This window comes from Gambusia affinis, linkage group LG01 (assembly GCF_019740435.1).
Source record: "Gambusia affinis linkage group LG01, SWU_Gaff_1.0, whole genome shotgun sequence".
Classification (NCBI taxonomy): domain Eukaryota; kingdom Metazoa; phylum Chordata; class Actinopteri; order Cyprinodontiformes; family Poeciliidae; genus Gambusia; species Gambusia affinis.
The window spans coordinates 21828522-21836890 of NC_057868.1; the positions used below are offsets into that span (position 1 = coordinate 21828522).

The 8369-nt window shown below is 37.5% G+C and overlaps 1 protein-coding gene across 1 annotated transcript in view; it reads left to right on the top strand.

Annotated features, from left to right (window-relative positions):
• bsna (bassoon presynaptic cytomatrix protein a) overlaps positions 1–7040 on the top strand; it is a 148476-nt gene extending 141436 nt beyond the window's left edge. Inside the window, exon 18 of the mRNA XM_044130082.1 lies at positions 1681–7040. The gene's annotated coding sequence lies outside the window, so the exon portion shown is untranslated. The remainder of the gene's footprint in view (positions 1–1680) is intronic.
• The last annotated feature ends 1329 nt before the right edge of the window (positions 7041–8369 follow it).

Genomic DNA, 8369 nt, shown 5'->3' on the forward strand with positions numbered 1-8369 from the left:
AAACAAGCATTAAATGTCATATTTAATGCTTGTTTCTGATGAAACAAGCATTAAATGAAGGCAGGCAGTTATGTGTTTTGTTTGCGAAAACAAAACACATATTTTATCCAACAAGTCATCAGAGCTGCACCTGCCGAAGACAAGAAGACAAACAGATATGAAAAATTGGGCTAAGAAATTCGCCTTAAATTATAGACGATATTCACAAAACATGATGTATTGCAACCCAAATCAAACCTGATTTAACAACTGTGTCAAACACAATTTTAAATAGTGTTAAGAAACAGGAAAACAACTCTTTAGCAGCAAACCTTTAAAACATCCTGCTGAAATTGCAGCACATAAGGGTGGATGAATCTTGATGGATTCTACTGAAACCGTCTGCATCCATCTGCTTTATTATTTTTTTAAGATAAAAAGAAAGAACAATTTGAAAATTTGCATGTTTTAGACTCCCACTCAAAATTAAATATCGATGATAGAGTTTTCATGAAAAGCTATATATATATTGTATGCCTATGTATAAAATATGCTGCGCAGTTTTGGACTCATACACCATTTGGTGGACAATTTTGTGTACTAAATCTCGTGTTTGTGACCAAATTAGTGATGTTGTGCATTCCTAATGGGAGGAAGGGATTTCTTTCCCAGTCTGGCTATGTAAGGAGAGGGAAAAAATAAAATTGAGCATCGGAAACTTTTCCAAAACATACAAATGTAACTTTCCAACAGCAACTTTCTCAAGATGTCCACTTTTGCTCCATTTTCTACATCAAGCCTGCAGCTTAATAATTTAAGCAAATATCTCTGAATATTTGTACACAGGAAAAATACCTTAAAATTTTAGTGTGGAATGGGTAAGAAATGGAAAACAGGTTTGGACTCTGACAGAGGATCCTGCTGCTGTTGTGCAAATGTGTTTGGGAGGGGGGGGGGGGGGGGGGGGTTGGTGTTTGATTTTCATTGTTTAATTGGTCTGATGCACAAGTGTCATTGGGTTTTTCAGATTAGATTTTTATTTTAAAAGAGAGAATGTGAATTTGCTGAGGAGAGCCTAAAGTCTGAGCAACTCACATTACCAAACTGTTGTTTGCTGAAGCTAAAAATGTCAACATTTACAGATCATGCAGGTCCCATGACAGAAGAAGGTTCAAATGAGTAAATCAGCTTCGCTTTTTCTTTTTGCTTAAAGTGTGGCTCTCGCTTGCTTTCTTGCAGCCTGAATGAGTCATGTAGTTTATTTTAAACACCTCAATGATGCTGAAAATGGCTAACCTCTTAACTTCTTCACTCATTAACAACTTCCACACTGGGACATGTTGTATGACCTGGTAGTGCTTGTATAGAGTTTTCCTCTGAATGAAAAAATAAATAGATTTTTGAGTTTATCACCAGTCAAGAATATTTAGGAAAAATTTTATCTGATTCCACACATGAGCTGATTCTTTTTCTTTTTTTTATGTAGTACATTTCAATTTAGACCTAGTGTATCTTCAGCTCTATTCAGATATCTGTTCCTGACAAGTACAAAAATGTTTATTCATTTACTCATGAATAAACATTATGCGGAAACAGATTATTTGTAGAGGACCTACAAAGACATTCAATCATTAAAATGTTTTTGGTCAGTTTGAGTTGGTTTTTTTTTTCTCACTTAATTCTCCTTTTTCTTCTTTTCAGATCGCTCCAAGCCCGAGCCAACATCCAGCTTCAGAAGGATTCCCATTGTTATGCAGCTTCTCTCTGAAAACCTGCAGAAGCTGCAAACATCTACATCCCTACATGAAAACAGAGCAGCTGAGGGCTGAAAGTGACAGCAGAAGAAACAGCTGTGCGACCGTGATCACCCTCCCTCCCAGCAGGGGGAGCCGTGTTCATACAGAGGTCCCTCACAGCCCGACACGTGGATTTAAAACATCGTGGTGCGGAGAACGACTGACGACCGCATTTATCCACGAGAGCTGCTTTCATCCTAACTTCCTGTAGAAGGTGGTAGCTTGGTTTTCCAGTCCTGTGCTCAATCTTGGAGGAATATAAGTCACCTCTCCTCTTTTCTATCTTTTTCCGAAGTAAACAATGAGCAAAAAAAAAAAAAAAAAGAAAAGTGAAAACTCACAGAGGCATCACAGGTTTTTCTTGTACGAAAGTCGTCTCGTTAGACCACCGAACACCGACGAGGAAATCATCGAAACGTCTCTATGAATGAAGCAGACGACGAAGAAGAAGCGGCGGCCGACACAGCCCAAGCATGTCGCCGTTTATTTTTTATTTTTTTCACCGTCTATCGACATTCCAGCTGGGGAACTGTGCTCTTCTTCTTCACTTCTCTTGCGTTTCTTGAATGCTAGCTCTTCTTTCTTTCCACACCCCACTGCAACAATTCACAACTCGCCATGTCTTTAAACAAGAGTAGTGTGGATTTGAACTAGCTGAAAACATGGGAATGCATGGAACTTTATAACCAAGACCTTACACTGTTTCATCATTATGTAACTGAGGCCATAAAGACATCTGAGCTTAAAGGCGTAAATAATAGCAAAGAAAGGTTAATTAAGCAACACACAAGGATCTGGCCATGGGAATAAGAAGAGCGTTTTGTTTATTTTTCTTTTTTTATTGTTTTTTTTAATGTTGTTTTTAATAAGAAAGCTGTGTGACTAAGTGAGGCAAATGAAGCAGTGGGGTTCTTTCTAGCCAATTTAAAGCCATTAAGACAATATGTACTATCAGTTTATGTGGCAAATCTCTAAAATGCTCCACAATTTTTCTTTTAGTTAATATGCATTTGTGTGGTTTTTTTTTTATTTATTTTTTTTATTATTCTTTTGTGTAAGTTGCCTGGTTTTTTATGTTGCAGTTGACCAATATCGCCTTAATTATTTCAAATGTTTCATTTTAAATCAGATGCGGCGTATTTTTATGTCGTTTGGTAAGCTGGAACCACAGCCACAGAGAGGTTCATTTCTATTTTTTTACCTTAACATTGTTTTTCTTTTTATATATATATTTTCTTGTGATATGATTTTATTTATTTTCTAGCATTTTGTTAAATTGAACTAGGCTCCCCTGCCCTTGACAATTTTCAGACTCTTTGTTCCTATTAATAATTATGAAAGCAATAGAGCAAGAGGTAAGAAAGTGAATAGCACAATTTTGTGTCCTTTTGCAAAAATGTGTTGCCTTCGTTTGTGTGGTTTACCGCCAAAGCTCGGCTTTAGTGTGACTCAAACGCACCACTTGTTGTACTGCTGCTGTATGAACTGAGCAGAGACGCGGGAGTCCGGACTGTCGATTCGGACCGACGTGCTGCTTTTCTTCAGCTGGAGTCTGATCTGAGAGCACTGACGGGCAGCAGAGAGGCACAGAAAAGCAGCAGAACTGGACCATTCACCACTCTTCAGTGAGGGAAGCAGGAGGGAGTGTTTGTCTTTGGTTTTTTGGTTTTTTATTATTGGGATTCTTCTGATCATCTGAGATGGACTCCTTATACAGCTGTGTCCGCATGTGTCTTCACTCTGTCAAATGTGAACCTGAAAGCACACTTGGAGTGGTGTCAGTGATCTTACTAAAAAAAATAACTTGCTGTCATGTGACTGAGGAACCAAAAATAACACACTCGGTTGTGTCACCAAGTCACTCGCCTTTTAAAAAAAAACAACAACAAAAAAAAATGGCCTATTTTCTATCGCGGTGGAGTTCAGACCTCTGACCCAACACCCCTTCTCCAAGACAACAGAAACAAATCTTTTCTCTCAGACTGTCAGTCACCTTGGAAATATTCTCAGGTCAGTATTCGCTCTGCTGTTGCTCCTGCAGTGCATTGTGGGGAATCTGCGGTCCGGCCCTCGTGACACGCCCCAACTGGGCGAGGCCTCCTACTCCTCCTCCCCTTCCTTCTCCAAATCAACCAACTTCTGCTGTATATCGTCTTTGTGAACGCTCGCTGGGAACCTTCGCATGCTGCCCGGCGCAGAGGAAAACCTCAAAGTCACCTCTATATTGTTCTGTTCCTGATGTTCGTACGTATGCGTGTATGTATGTGCGTGTTCGGGGTTCAGTATGCGAGTATTTAAAGAAAAAAAACAAACATCATCATCTAATGTGGGGAAGAAAACAAAATGGACGCGAGTTCAACCACGACGCGCATCGCAGGCAAAGGAGGGAAAGTCGTTCTATGCAATGAATCCTGTTTGAGAAAAACCTGAGGAGCCGAAGTCATGTAAGGAACAACGTAGAAGGAAGTCACAGTCATTGCTGATCACTCCTCAGTTAGAAACCACGTCTGCTTTGTTTTGTTTACGTGAAATTTTGTAATAAAAAAACACGTCGCTTCTCCTTTGATATGGGGAGCTGAAGACATGTTCACAACAACTGGGAAATTTCACTTGTAACATGGCCAGGCTCACAAAACCTTTTGGGCAGCAGTGAAATTCGTAAAAGTATTTAAGCAGTCATTGATCTGAAACACTGTCTAGTACTCAAGAGTGAAATATCCAAGTTGTCATGAATACGTCTTTTCCAGTAATAACTTTGATGATTAGTTTAGCAGAACTGAACTGGCTTCACAGAAAAGCTTTCTAAAGATTTATATACTTAACTATATCATAGGTGTTGTGCTGCTCAGGGCTTCCCTCATTTTTGAAGGCCAGAAACAGAATTTGCTATAATAATGTCATTGTGCAGACGATGCTTCTCCAGAGAACGTTTTGCGCTGATCTTAAAAGAAAAATCTAATTTAGGCGTTTAAAAAAAATAAACCACACAAATAAATATAAATCTGTAGATTAGTTTTAAATTAAGTACTGTAAACTGCTACTGAAGCAAAAGTGCCCTGTAAGATGTATCCTTCTATGGTGCTGTGACGCACTATTCAGAGCATTCCTGATGTGATTATTTTTGGGTAATAGTGAATTTGGAGGCAGGTGTCATTGAGGAATGTACACTGGAAAGTAAATGTACAGAAGCCAAAATCATCTGTTAGCTTTTTGGTAGCAGCACACTAAGGGAATGTGGCTAAAAATTAAGGTAATCAAATTTTAAAAAATTATGTCATTTAAGGGGATGTCATGTTAAATTGGATTGTGATAGAGGCATTTTAAATTATCCATTTTGAAGTCTGTGACTAAATTCCCAACACCTGATGGTGTTTCTTGTATTTGCAGTTTTCATGCTAGCCACACACCCAGCAACTGCATGCGCAATTTGAACATAACATTTTGTCAAGAATTACAATTTTAGGTAGGCATAGTTCCAAATTATTATTATTTTTTTTGACCTAAGAAATGTTAACGTTTTCCATCCTTAAGAAGTACATTTACACCACAGTAAAACAAAAACAAAAAAGAAACAGTCCATTTCAGGTGCAGCAGCTAGTTGTAGCTAGCTGTGTTAGGCGGGAGAGCTGTGTAGCTGAAACACCACAGATTAAATTTTAAGATGTTCAAAGCTAATTTTATTAAGGGGTAGTATATATTTCTCTGTAAGCCTCATTCACATTAACTCCAATCACTTTGAAATACATGCTAGCTGAGCTATTAACATGTCACTTGCTAGCGTTAGCCTGGCACGTCACCAAACTACTCCCTACCAAAACAACATCAGGAACAACACAAGAGTTTACTGAAGATGGTAGCTGTATGTGTTGAGTCAGATACAACTTTATAAACAAATGATAAAGCCATGTGCATTTTAGGTGCGTTATCAGAAGAATTATGGTCACTTTCCGAATCCAGTTTACCCTTTGGTGGAGAAGCATATTGATTCTGACCTGAGGAAACTCCCATTGGGACAAATAAGCAAGAAAAACCTAAGTATCCAGAATGCTGCTGGTTAGATTATGTAGATTATGTTTCTTTTACTGCATATACATTCCATAGATTTTAATAAAATAGTGTATAGGGAACAAAAACCCCTGACTGAGACCTCAATTATATATATAAAAAACGACCCCTCCAAACCTTTTTAGAACTCTTTTTTTTTTTCACAAATCACTTAACCATGTAAAAATAGTCTATATATTTTTTTGAAATATTAAAAATATAATTTATTCTATGTAAAAACTTATTTTATCAAATAGAGAGGAGATATTATGATAACTGGAATAAAGGCTAAAATAGGTCTAGACACAAAAACGCTATATGACGAAAGAATATCTTATATAAAGATCGATCTATTGCTGATGTTATTGCACAACAAATATAATCAGATTGTCAAACCATAAATAGAAATTCTGCCTAAACAGAGTTTATTTTATTTAATAAATGATATAGTGGCAAAGGTATTTTACCTTTGTTCCAAAAACGTAAACAGCAACACTCCATGCCTTTCATTGACCCCCAATAAGTTGGATGCACATGATCCAAACAGAGTTTATTTTACAGATGCACTCCCTCTAGATCAGTGTCTTAAACAAAATGAACGAAAACATTAAAAGTAGAACAAATGATGCGTACGAAAGTTTAGATTTACCCAATTTAACACCAACTTCCTTTATTTTGTGTCTTATGTTTTTGGAACCATATATATATATAAAAATGAAAACTAAATAAAATGATCCTCAATCACTTCTGCCTCAGGAAAGCACACACGCATAATGCGGCCTTGCAACGGAAGACATTCAGACGACGCTAGAAGACCGTGAGTGTGTTCATGCAGGTGCAGGAAGTCAGTGTGCCTGTGTGTGTGCGTGTGTGTGTGTGTGTGTGAATGACACAGCCACTAGCACACGATTAGTAAGAACTGTGCAGAAATAAGGTTATTCCACTTCTTATTTATATTTAATGTGTTTGCTTTTTATTTTCTCCTGTCTTTCTTTTTGCTCCTGCATGAATACAGCCAGTGAAGATGACTTAAATATGCATAGCAGTAAGGGCTTCTATATTACAATACTGGTCACCGAAGAAAGCCATCCTGTTACTGCCCTCCAGCCAGTCATGGAGTCTCTGTCCTCACACTGCATGGTGTCTTTCTGTATCTAGGAGTGCACTAGACTAATCAGACCACAGTAAACGCATCACAGCCTGTATTTTTTCACCAATGTTTCAACTACAAAAAAAACAACAAAACAACAATATCTCAATAAATGTTCCATTTATCTGCTTTCAAGCGGAAGAAAGTTCTTACCAGTTTGCAATAGAATACAAATGTACAGACATGAACCTGTAAGAAGTCTGTGTTTTAAAAGAAGGCTTTGAAGTTGATTAATCTGACTTCCACTTCCTTTTTTTTTTTTAATTGCACCGTCAGTTGCTTTTGGGAAGTCCAGGCTGTGGGTGTTTGTTGTAAAATCCAAAAGGTAGCAACTTTGCGCTCGCACTGAGCAAAGCTAAAGTGCCAGTGCTCTTTACCGTCAGTCAACGTGTGACAGGATGTGATGCAAAACAAATGCTTATATAAATATATATATATATAAATATATATATATATAAATATATATATATATATACATACATATATATATGTATATATATATATATATATATATATATATATAAAGTAAATGTTTCATATAGGTGAGAGGTCATAAGTAAAGAAGAAGCCATGAGGAAAATTGTCCGTTTATCACAGTCATTTCATCTTTTATCTGTAAAAGTGACAAGTGCATGATCTGGACACCTTCCATGTTTTCTCCCGTAAGCCCAACCACTACCCCAGCCACCTCGCTGACCTTTGACCCCCCCCACCCACCATCCTTATTCCAGTGTAAATACCAGATGTGAACCGACCGGAGTCCACTCCAAACAAACAAACATGTAAATGCCATGTGGGACACGTCCTGTACAACATGTAAATCTAAAACAAAAGTCACCACACACACACACACGTGCACAAGAGGCGTGCGAGGGAGAGAGAGGCCTTTATACTGCGAACAGCGACCCCAGCTGCAGCGTATGCAAGCCAAGAACTCCCTGCCGAAACTTGTGCTTCTTTTTTTTTTTTTTTTTTTTGGCTACGAAAACGACAAAAACGAATCTACAAACCGGAGCCGTAATCAGCTGACAAAGATCATTGTGTTTGTCTGGCTTGTATGGACGGTTTAAAAGTCATTATTATATTTAAAAGAAGAAAAAAAAAAGAAGAAAGAAATCATTGTATTCGGATATGGAATAAAAAAAAAAAATATTGGTCTGTGTAGAGTTTCTATACATGTTGTGTTTGTTAAACGAGATGACATCTAAAACAAAGCAAAAAAATATATATATACATATATATATGAGAAAAATATTTTGACTTCCAAGTTCAGGGTGGATCATTATGTGATGAAGATTCAGGGAGAAGGTGAACGAAACGATGACAGGGGGCGGGGGGGGACTTTAAAAACAAATAACCCAGCTGATTGAAGAAAAGAGTAAAAACAAAAAGAGCCTAAA